Below are 12,634 nucleotides of genomic sequence, written 5' to 3' on the forward strand. Positions count from 1 at the left end.
TGGCCTGGTATAAGCCTTACATTTGGGAACTATCTGCCTCTGGTTTTGAATCTTTCAGTAACAACTTTTTCTGCCTGCTAATTAAATTTCTTACTGCTGTAGCAATGGGGAAGACAAGCAACTTTCTTTGAAAAGAGCACATATGCAAAAACAAACTCCACTGATTACAGGAATGTGCATTGCATACAATTGACCTGTAGGAGAGTCCTGGCACCGTGCGCTGGACAAGAACAATGTGATCTGAAAAAAACAAGAGTGGAACAGAATGTTATCAGTTGGTCACTATGTCTTTTAATATTCAGGAAAGGAACTTTTTTTTTTTTTGCCTCTGATCAAATCCAGGTGATTCAAAACAAGCTGGTGATTCTACTTTATTATTAATGTGTATAAAAGGTATTATTTTATTTCACCAGTTATGTACATAATGCCCTCCTGTATTAGTGATGAGCACCTACAGCAAATTGTTCCACATTCATTTAAAAAATTGCATTTGCCTTGGCCATATGCCTTTTATGTTTGGTTTTCATGGGCATTTGTTCTAGCAGGTTGTACTGCATGAACATTCACAGAAAGTGACTTTGAAGTCGTATTGGCAAGTATTCACAGAAACTAACATTTAAATTCAAATGCATGAATACTAGTGCTTGTAGGTCCCCCTTTACTCTCATCCATTCAGAGAAGAGATAGTTCATGTCTGACCAGTTGCAATTCACTGGCTGAAGTGGAATGATGAATAATTGCTGAAAATTATTTGTGAAAACATGTTCACAAAAATATTTCTCATTTTTTTCATAACAAATAAAAACCACAATGTTCTTGACAAACAGGGTTAAGTATCCATTAAGAATATATTTTCTACAGAAGTAAAAATAACTGTAAGACGGTGTTTTCCTGCAAAGAATTTCCAGTCTAAAAGCCTGTTGTGGGTGGTACAGACAACAGCCAGAGAAGTTAGTGGGATTGCATTTGGGCAGTTTCTGAATGGAGTTAGGCCCTGATTCTGAAAGCATGGTGCACTGAGTCCTGTTTATTTCAGTGAGATTCCACCTTGTTAGGGTCAGCCTGTGTAGTCCCCTTTGTAGGAATGGGGCTGCCTTGGTTTTAAAAGAGCTCAGTAGTTCTGTCAGCCATGACCTTCCACTATACATCTACAATGTATTTTATAAATACCCACGAGTTTTAAATGTTCTGATTTAAAAAATTCTTTCATAAAATAAAGAGTTACATTTTCTCCTAGCATAGCACTTACTGTTTCTGGATTCTGTATACACAGGAAATACAGTATTTTTATTTAATCTGCTGACTTCATATCTAAAGTAGATACCTACTGTATCTACCTCTTCCTTACACAGAAAATGGGACTCCTAAAGCAGAAAATATTTTGGTAGTTGTGCCATTTTTATGTCACTTTTAAAAATAAAGTGTTGAGTAATTTGTGCCTAATAAAAATACGAATAGCATATGTGCGCCCCCCCAAAAAACAAACAAACAAACAAAAAAAGGTTTCCTTTTGGGGTTACACAAGATGTTGTGGCATTGTCTTTGTCTAAATATTACTGCACTTTAGGAATTAGTGATTAGAAGAAGAATATTGGAGGAAACCTTTTCACACATGAAGATAAACATTGTTAATGAGTGACTTTATGGGACTTAATCCTGGTGTTTTTTTCTCTTTCTGTACTTCGAGCATATAATGAGACACTATTTATATTATAGTGTTATGTACATACACACAGAAAAATAAAATCTGGTCCCTTTTTAAAATCTTTAAATTGGTCTGGTGAATGAGAGATCTTTGCCACTCCACATTTGTTTAGAATTAATTCTCTTTGACATTTACAAGCTAATACAACACCAACAATGTATGAGGAAAACCATTTCTGCAGAGCATATAATTGCTATTAGTTAGGACAACAACTACTGTGTTTAGCACCAAACATTTTTTATATAAAAAGTCAAATATGCAGTTATGAGAAGTGGATACCGGATATATATAACTAATTATACTGCAATTACTTTAAGAGATCATGTGCTTTCCCCTCCCCACCACCCTTCCCAGTTTCCCTGGTATAATTTCCTCTGGCTGAAGCCAGTCTGTATTTATTATAATAACTCTCACTCTCTCTCTTTTATTCTCTTTTAGTGGGAACAATAAGCTGACTGATGGCTAGAAAATTAGCCCAGGGAACTCTCTCTATTTTGTATGCTCTCTCTTTCTCTCTCCCTCCCCTTGTTAGACTGTTGAGCAAATTTAACCTGTGACTCTCTCATACACTCATCATTAGACTAGTATATTTCAGTCTCATTTTTTTACTCCACATTGTCTGTAGGATGTGACTGCAATTTCTCATTAGAATTCAAGGGGATACAAGTATGTGTATAGAGTACTGTGTATATTATGCATACAAAGTTATTGTTCAAAAGATTTCTGCAGTCTACCCTTCTAACACCTCAATATTTGAAACCTGGTGCTGTAACGTGCTTGTACCAATCAGAAAATTGTGTGATCGTAACCTTCTGCTTACATCTAAGCAAAAATATTTCAATGGGTGCATCAACAGAGTAAATCCCATTTTACTGAGTATACTTGGCATTTAAAATAACAAATATTAACAATTAGATGTGATTGTGTATCCATTGCAAAGCTTTAGAATCTTAGCATTTGGGACAATAGTCTGCCTTTTTATATCAGGCTTAAAAAATGAAGCATTTAGGTAAGTTTTGGTAATTAACCCATTTCAAGATGACCAGCCAAATGAATGCCACCTGTGCCTACTTCATAAATAGTAAATCTGTGGCACCCTATTTATTCTTTTTCTATAGAACATACACATTTTTCAGTCCCAGAAATTCCACCTATACTGTTTGTGGGCAAATAGTTGGAGTGGGCAAAAATAGGATTCCATTCTACCCACAAAGTATGGTATTTATATGTGCACATGGTCACCCACATAATCCATGACCTTTGGATATCAGAACGTGTATCTAGACGCTAGTGTATCTTTGGCATGATGCATACCAAATAAAGCAGGGGTGGCCAATAATTTTTGATGGGGGGGCCACTCTAAGAATGTAGAAAGTGATCAAGGGCCACACTCTTCCATGATATTAATGGAGGAGGTGCGGGGTCTGGAATGGGGGTTGGGTGCAGAAGGGAGCTTGGGGTAAGGGATTGGGGGGAAAAAGAAGGTGCAAGGGTTTGGATTGTGACCTGGGGCAGGGGACTGGGGTGTGGGATATGAGTGCAGGAGGGAGGAAGAGTTTTTGGGTTATGTCAAGTAGGGAGAGAGAAGTGGGATAGGCATAGGGGTTGCGGGGAGGTAGGGGGTAGAGTATTAAAGGCAGGCTCTGGCTGGGATACTTAGCTGAGTAAGTCCCAGCCAGCAGCCCAGCAGGTTCTCAGGAGGGCTCCCTGCCTTCCACACCCTTGCACAGGCTACAGGGAATGTGCATCTGCGAATAGCTGCAGTCCGAGGGAATAGGGGAGGAATACTTTGCCCGCTACTGTTCTTCAAACAAGCAGCTCCCATTGGTCAGAAATCAGACAATGAAGCTGTGCTAGGGTCAATGTGCAAAGCCTCTTCCCCATCTCCCTTAGGCTTGTGCTGTTCAAATACAAACAGGGTCCCTCAGTCACTTTTCTGAGATGCTTCCCTCTGGCCTGCGGGTCAGATTTTTCCCCACTTCTGAAATAAAGGCACTTATCAAATAATTTACATGCCATTATGGCCCTACACATAAACCTCATTTAAAAAAAATTCTACCACTGAATCCTTCAGATCCAACAGGCCTTTCCAAAATGAACTGAATTCCTTCATTCTTTGCATTGGCTCCACCAAAGGCTAGCCTGCCCCAATAGTGACAGACAGCACAAAAGGGAAAACACAAGGGAAATGTAACCCATCATAGATGCTGGGCTGGACAAATTTACCAGCCACCTGCTACCTGAAAACTAAACCTACTAGCTTGAGACAGATATAAATGAAGAGGTTGCGGAGGAAGGCCAACAGGAATCACCCTGGTGAAAAACACAGCTATCCTGCAACTGTGTGTGGGAAAGGGTGAGTGTGATAGGATTTCTGTCAGGGTGATTGCCTTGAATTCTGTTTGGGATTTCCTCTTTCATATAGCCTCTGGATGACTCTCCACCTCCACTGCACAGCTGGTTGCTGCAAGGGGAAAGGTCCCCACCACACTAGGCTACTCCAACTCTCTGGTCTGCTGCATGTGGAGCAGGAGAAATAAGTCACTAGCATTTTTTCCCCTTTCATCTTTGTTTTTTGAGTTTGCTTTTCTTGTGAACAATACAAGTGCCTGCTTGTGTAATCCACAGGTCACTGTGTGCTTGTCTGTGGTTTGTGCAGACATAGGAATCTGTTACAGCCCATGCTGCCGAGTCTAGCTCTTTATCTCAAGCAGAGAGACTTGTGGTTTCAGTTCTGGTGGATCCCAGGCTTGGCTTGAATGACAGCTATCAGATAAGTGCATCAACAAAACTCCTCGTGGAATGAGGAGTAATGGTAGTTCGAACTAGGAAGCCTACTTCGAACTACCTAGTTTGTGCCCCGTGTAGCCGCGCTGCACAGGGTTCGAACGAGCGGGGATTTAAAAATGGCGGCGCCCCGCTTATGCAAATGAAGCCCGGGAAATTCAAATCCCGGGCTTCATTTGCAAGTGCGGTATGCCTACATTACCCTCCTAATTCGAATTAGGAGGGTAGTGTAGACATACCCCAGATGAGTGGCTGCTGAAGTTCTGGTAAGTGCTCTCTGTGCAGCCTGAGAAAGATGACCCTGGGTTGTCTCACAGTTCACAATGGAAGGTGATCTAGGCAATCCTATGAGCTAGGGACTTCTCATTTGTTTTACAACGAGAGCATAGATTCTGCAAAAGCAGCTGATATGGTTGCCTTGCTTACCCAGGCAAACTACAACTCACAAGCAGTAAGTAGGGGCATGGACACTTCGAGCCCTGTATGTGCACAGCCAATTATATGGTCTCTTAGAGGCCTTCTTGGTGTGTTTGTACAGTCACTCAGAGCCCCAGAATAGTAGTGCAGGATGAGCTCAGTGAGCAGCAGTGTCACAACTATTTATTACTAGAGGAGAGCACAAAGGCAGTGCCCAGCCTGCTGTTGGTATTGCTGTAAAAAAATGATTTCCCTTCCCTCCACCCCGAACTTGCTCAAGGAGTTACTTCCAGAGATATGGGTCTTTCTATGATAAACGACTCCTGTAACAGTTGGAAATGGAAGGGCCAAGAAACACTGCCTTACTCAGCCAGCACAATACCTCAGTTATAATATATATCACATCTTTATTAGCAGCGCTTCAAGATGTTTTCTCATCTCTGAATTAATAGAGCACATGCCCTCAGACCTTGCAAAACAATTGCCAAATTTATAAATGATCATATCATTCCTATATTAGGAGGATTCCACAGTACAGTGCTCACAACTAACATCTGAACATGCTTCATACTGTCTAGGCACAAGGGTAATTGGTGTGATGTTGAGAAGCTTTGGTGTTGGGAGCCAGGCTTGGGGTAGACACACAAAGGGGTGCAAAGAGGTGGAAGGCCCATAAAATAGTGGGTTTAAGAATAATAGAATCCATGATGCAGAGTGCTATTTTCACCTCACAGTGGTGACGGACACATCTTTTTTTATTAATAGTTACATGTAAGTTAACAGCTTTCCCCTTGCAGATGCCCCTTACTCCAACATTCTCTACCAATGAATATAAATGACTAATCTAATCAGTTTCCCTTAACCACCTCAACATCTCTTCTCTTGAAATTGAAATGCCTCCAGCCAAATTTATTTCAGTCTTCACCCTCCTCCCCATGACATACCTTATTTTGAATCCTAATACTCCTGCTTTCCTGGATTTTATTTATAGGGTTTTTTTTACTGTTACGCATAATATCTAAGCACTTCATATAAACGAATGAATATCCTTTCACAGCCACACCTGTGATGTAGGCCATGTCATTTTATGGACAGAGATTTGAGGCACAGAGAGAAGACCTATCATAACTAAAGTCACATAGGGAGTCTGCAACTCCATCCAGGCCTCAGGAGTCACAGTCCAGTGTCTAAAGCACAGTCATGCTTCCTTGTTTTCAGGTGTTTCTCTCGGGGTACATCTACACTGCATCCTTACCTTGAAGTAAGCTACACAATTTGCGCAACACAAATTGCATAGCTTATTTTGAGCTAATTTTGAAATTTGAAATTTGCCACTGTGTAGAAATTCCGAATTTCTACACACTATTTGGCACTATTCTGAAACATCCCTTATCCCTCGTGAAACAAGGGTTACCGGAATGCTGGAATAGCACACCCGTTATTTCGAAATCTATTTCAAAATAACGGGCTGCTTTAAAGATGCAGAATAGCTATTTCAGTATACTTCCGGTATCCTGAAATAGCTCTGCCATGTAGACATAGCCTAATTGATCATTAGGCCTGTAATAGAACTGATTATACAAGCTTTATGAGGGAGCTCAAAAATGAAAGACATCAAGAATCTTAAAAGCATGTATAAAAAGAAAATATAGCTAGAGAACAAGATGAAGAGACCCAGACTGGGGCAGACAAAGTGTTCAAGGGGTAAGGCACACCAGGAAAAGACATCAGACAAGGGGAAATTGTACCAAAATGAAGGCTGTCTCTGAGAGTAGCATGTCTGCCTCAGCACTAAAAGGACCCAGGGACCCATACAGAATAACCTTGTCAAATGTGCAATGATAAATGGGGATGCTGTGATAAAAGGTGCAGGGTAGTGTGGATAAATGAAAGGTATTCATTATTTTCCATAACCCATACATTATAGTATTATCTGTATTATTGATATTCTGTAAATTATATTATATGAACACAGTTACCTTTATCAACCACATCTGCAATTTCATAAGAATGCTTCTGATCTCTACAACCCATTTTTTAAGAAAAATACCTTCAAAAGCGTCAGCATTTTTTTTTCTAAGTTCAAATTGTGGTTTCAAGTTTGTGGGTCCTGCAAGTCTCTACCAACTCCAGCACTTGGTAATGAGAATCTGCCAGCCTCAGAAGATTTCACATTGTATGCCAATCTTTGTGGCCATAGGTGTCTATTCTATAGTAGAAGAACTGGAGTTAGAACTAGGAGAAAAACAGATTTTTGTTTCTCTGGCAATTTCAGAAAGTTGAAAAATTATCTTGGGTCAGATTTGAAATATTGGTAAAGTAAAAAATTGAGAAAATTTACGATGATTCAACTAAAGCACATCTTTCAACAAAATACACCTGATTTGGAGCAATGTTAACCAATTTTTGGTCTTTTAACAATGAGACTAAAGGACATTTTAAATGAAAAGCCATTTCAAATAGAAACATTAAAACATTTCATTTTTAAAAATCTCAAAATTAGCTATTTTGATTTTTCTTCAGATTTGTTTCCTCATAAACCAAAATTTGGGAAACATGAACATGTGTGTGAAACATTGAAGGGTTGCTGAATCTGCATGTTTCATCAAAAAAAGCTTCACATGAAAAACTTCTCTCAGCTCTAGCTGCAGACTTTTAACAAATGTTCCCTCAGGTGAAGTTTTTTTGTTCCTCCAGTTCATGTGCCTCTAATTCAAGTATTAGAAGTTTTAAAGTGAAAATCCATAAACTAGAGCTGTGCCTAAGAGGTTTAAATATTTTATCTGCTTTTGTTTTTTTAAGTGAAAGCTTACAAGAATCTGGCTATGAAAACAGGATTCCTCAGACAAATATGAATTTGGTTGAACTGTTTGACGCTACAGGGCCTCTTCCAGAACCTAAACCTTTCCTGGCTTTATCCAGTGTGATGTGGCTTAGTAATCAGACACTGAATTATAGTTATCATTGTTCACTGGGTTTCTTTATATCCATTCACACCAAGCACTTTCAGTGCATTGCTAAATAAGTCCCTCATATGCCTGAAAGCAATTTGGAAAAGCTCATACATCATTCATCTGAACAGGAGAAATAAAATAAGAAAGAGAAGGTGTGGCTTAATTTCTGCACAAGGACTGAGAACATGATGCTAAGAGACTGATAATAAGGTTAACATTTAGAAAGAAGCATTATTACACATGCAAATTCACACCAGCAAATGCAGAGTATCTTTCAGTTTGGAAAGTCACTCATGCTAGATTTACTTGCACATGCATTATAAATGTAACCCCATTAATGAAGATACTGCTTGTAATGAATTGGCAGAGGACAAAAATTAAAAGAGCTGAAGTCCTTTTTAAATGCATGGACATCTTTTATCCCTATATTCAGAATTCTCATTCAGAAAAGATGTATTTATAACATCATGTGGCAGAGCCTTGGCAATAATAACTTCTCAATTGCCAGAATACACTTACAGTGGGTGGGTGGCTCTGACTCTAAACACTCAATTAAGTGCATTTTTTCTTACACAGTCCCTGTGGTACATTAAGTTTTACTGATATATAATAGCTTCAGCATCTCTAAGGGAACTGGCCTTGATTTTATTAACCTAAGAGATTGAAGAACAAAAGGCATATATTGCTGACAGGTTAAAAATTCCTTAACAAAGGTATTTTTAATGGGTTTCTTTTTTTTCTCTCTCCTTAGTACATGCTGTGGTAACCTACAATGCTCATTCAGAGACAGAGATTATTTTTGGACTCAGTAATTTTCAATGAAGGATGTTTTTTTGGTTTTTATGTCATGAAAGATTTGAAAAGAAAGTTGTAGGCTGTGTTAAAGGTTAGAACCTTTCCCTCCCTTTTCTAATATCATTTATCTGTCTGCCTTGTTCCTTCTCTCTCTTAGAGTGACTATTAAAGCTAAAGTAGTGTAAAGTGATACATACATGATAACCAGCAACTTTGGCCTAAGAGCTTATCTGTTAACGGTGTCAAATGCTATCTGATAATCAATATCGCTGCTCTTGTGTTATGTGCACATGTTTCTGGAGGCGTGACTGTTTGTTTGCAGAAGCATGTTCTGCTTTCTGTCCTTTTGCCTCTTGGTGATTGTCAGCCTCAGGCTCTGTGTCTTTCTGGAAGTTTCTTTTCAAAATATTTTCACAGCCACTGGATGTAACCCACAGCTTCTGGGGTTCTAGAGATGTTGGAAATCTGTTGAGGAACAAGATCATGAAAGATCCTATATAAAATCACAATCTGGTGAGTTAGGGAGTTGTACAGCAGAACAATTAGAACTTCTGTAAATGAATATCCCGCCTCTCTCAGATCCCTTGCTTAGAGCTGCCTCACCCTTGCACACACATCTGTTCTGGACAATATAGTCCATGATTTCCTTCCTCCCTAGAATTGGAAGTAAAATTCAGACAGTTTTGCAAGAAGAGGGATAGGTCACAGCTGGTCATTTTTAAAGATTAGGCTGATCTAATGTGTGACTGAAGGGAGAGAATCATTTCTCCTTCCCTCCAGTGCACTTTCATGATGGGGCCAGGGCATCTGTGTGTATACAGTTGGGATGGGAAAGTGTAGGAGGCTTGTTGTGTGTTGATGTTCAATGACTTTTCCCTGAACAAGTATTTCCACCTGAAAGTTAATACTTTCAGCTACTACAACTGTCTGTGAGTCTTCCTGCTAATTTTAAAGTTAGATTGTTTAAAGTCTCAGAGGGGTAGCCAAGTTAGTCTGTAACAGGAAAAACTTAAAAAACAACAAATTGTCTAGTAGCACTTTAAAGACTAACAAAACATGTAAATGGTATCATGAGCTTTCATGGGTGCAATCCACTTCTGATTGTGCCCATAAAAGCATCTACATGTTTTGCTAATCTTTAAGGTGCTCCTAGACAATTTGTTGTGTATTGTTTAGTGTCATTTTCTTGTTTGATTTTTTTGTATTTCTTACCCTTTCTTCCTATGGGAAAGACCTACACAAAAAATGGGGAATAAGTGACTGTCTTTGAAGGGGAAACAATGATACTTGATGTGCTGTAAAATTCACAAAATAACCTGAAACATATTGACATGATTTTCCCAAGTCTGGCTTTACTGAACCTGGGCCCCAATTCTGTGCTATGTATTTTGTGAACAGTGTTTGTTGCATTTGGAAGAAAGCTGAATTCACACAACAGTTTGCATTTCAGATTGGCAAAAATATTAGACATGGGGGTGAATGTTAACTTGATAGCGCCCCTTAACAATGCATCTTAAAGGGTATGGAATGACCTTGACTATCTTAAGGAAGAATATAAGTGTTACTAACCTGTAGCTAATCTGTGTATGCTTGATTGTAGGGTTACCATTTATGGGATATTTTAAGTGACATCTTTCGTTTGGTTCTTAATGTCCCATATCCTGCATCCCACAAGATGCTACTAAGAAACATTTAATTAAATACAAGTTTTAAAATAATCACACATGGTAAGCTAGTGTCTCAGAAATAAACTTTATCTATTATTTTTCATAAAGTTTCCTTGCATTCTGCAGCAGCTTGATTTTTTTACAATTGGGCATTCATTTCCAAAACTTAACTCTATTCCTAAACCTCCAGCTACCATTCAGTTTGAGGGGGGAAATGCTGGCATTGGAAGATGTAAATTTGATGATCCCTATTCTTTTCCCTGAATAAGTTGTTCTAAATTCCTTCCATAGCTGACTGTAAGAATTTGCTCCTCAGTTTTGGGTGTCACCACAATGCTCAGGTTGAGTATAAGCCATAACTCTTTCTTTGTGTAGCCAGCATTCTTGGGCACCAGCATGATGTCTGTGCGATTGCTACTGAAATGAAAGAGCCCCAGGAGAATAAGGGTCAGGGGTTGAAGTACCATAGCCAAGGAGAGTTCCGGTGCTTCTATTGGCCAACAGCAACAGAGAAACTTCTCTTTGCTTTCTTCCAGATACATGCAGAGTAGCACATCAATGTCTCTCCATGCACACTCCTATGATTAGTGTGGTCGTCTTTTAACATTGACCTCTGTTTAATTCTTAGTGTGACATGTTCATCTTTGGTGAGACAGAAGTTAATTCCAGAATAAACTCATTAACCTGTATACCCTCTTCTTGGCCTGATTCTCCTCTCTTCGGAGTCAATGTGAATTTTGTCATTGACTTGAATGGGAGCGAAATTGGGCCCTTTCTGTATCAGATTCAGTTTCATGAGTGTAATCTCTTGGAAAGGTATTTCAGCAGTGCTAACAAAAATGCCAGCTTCGTGTACAGAAGAATGGATTAAGGATGCATGAGTTATTTTAAATTACATGGTGATTAGCCCAAACCTTACCCTTTGCTGAATAGAATCCAAACCTCCTTTGTGGTTTCTTAAGGAACAATCCAATAGAATTAATAGAAAATTTCAGTAGGTTTTTGAAGTAACCTATAGAATTTAATGGGGATTATCTATCCAGATGTGATAGAGTTCAATGGAATTGATTACAAAATATAGAGCTAGCTCTTAAAATCTGTTGTGTAAGGTTATTGGAGTAACTCTATGGAATTTATCTTCTTTCGTGACCTACCAAATGCCATAGGAATTTTTCATAAGGGGCCTTAAAAAGATTTGTTTGGAGGATCTTGTCAGTCACAGGACCTCAGGCAAAAACCTTCTATCTGTTTAGCTCCTTGCCCTGATTTTTAGGTGAGGATCCACTTCCTGCAAGGCTGGTAACTTCTCTGTTGGATCCTGTGCCAGTCCTCTTTGCACTTTTTTCCTCCTTGGTCACTCTCTCTAGAACATCTAAGTTAGTCTCACTGTGCTCTATGGTGCCATGAAAGATGCATACTTCTTCATCGATGTGTATGGATTGATACGCTAGGATACATGTGAAGACTTTACAGTAGCACAATAAAAATCCCTTTGCCTTTACTTGCCCAGCTGAAAATAGGATACAGAGGAAATCAATTTACTAGCCTGAGAGTTGTTTATCCAAACTAAACCATGCGACCCTTTGGAAGTGCTCACATGTCTATTTGGGACCAAGGATACATTAAAACAAAAAACTGAACCATTTCACTTCATTTTCTTGAAATTGTGTTTGAAAAGGCTTGGATAAAGGAGCTCTTTCTCTCACTGACTCCATGCCAAACCACAAACAAATTCCCATTTACTCTGCAGCCTCCAACAGACATTCTATTCTTTTCCTCATGCCCCATTATGAAAGCCCCATCCATTGTAATGCATTACAGTTCCCAGCAGCCACACCGGAGGGAGGAAATTGTGTGAATAAAAAGTTTTCACTGCAAAATGGGTGCGTAAAATGTAACACATTTGACACAGTGACACAACGTTTTCATTATGGATTCCCAAAGGGATATTTGGGTTTTTTAAGTTTTGATTTAAAATTAAAATCTTAAACCTAGGTTCAACATTTTTTTTTCAGAAAAGAAACAGAACTTAGAACTTTTTAAACAGAAGTTAGACCATTTTGGGGCTAATTGTAACATAAACCAGATAATACCATGTGGCTTAATTATCATTTTGAACTTTTAAGTCAGCTTGAATGTGAAAGTGATTTTTTGGAGTGTGAACCCAGGCAAATTGGAACTGAAGAAATAGTTGGTATATTATTGTCAACTAAAACTGCAGAATATCAAACTTCTGAATTTGGCATCTAGGGAAGCAGAACTAGGGAAGTGCATAAAAATTTGACTTTTTATGCAAAAAAGATTATAAA

Source organism: Pelodiscus sinensis, chromosome 2, assembly GCF_049634645.1.
Source record: "Pelodiscus sinensis isolate JC-2024 chromosome 2, ASM4963464v1, whole genome shotgun sequence".
In the NCBI taxonomy this organism is placed as follows: Eukaryota; Metazoa; Chordata; order Testudines; family Trionychidae; genus Pelodiscus; species Pelodiscus sinensis.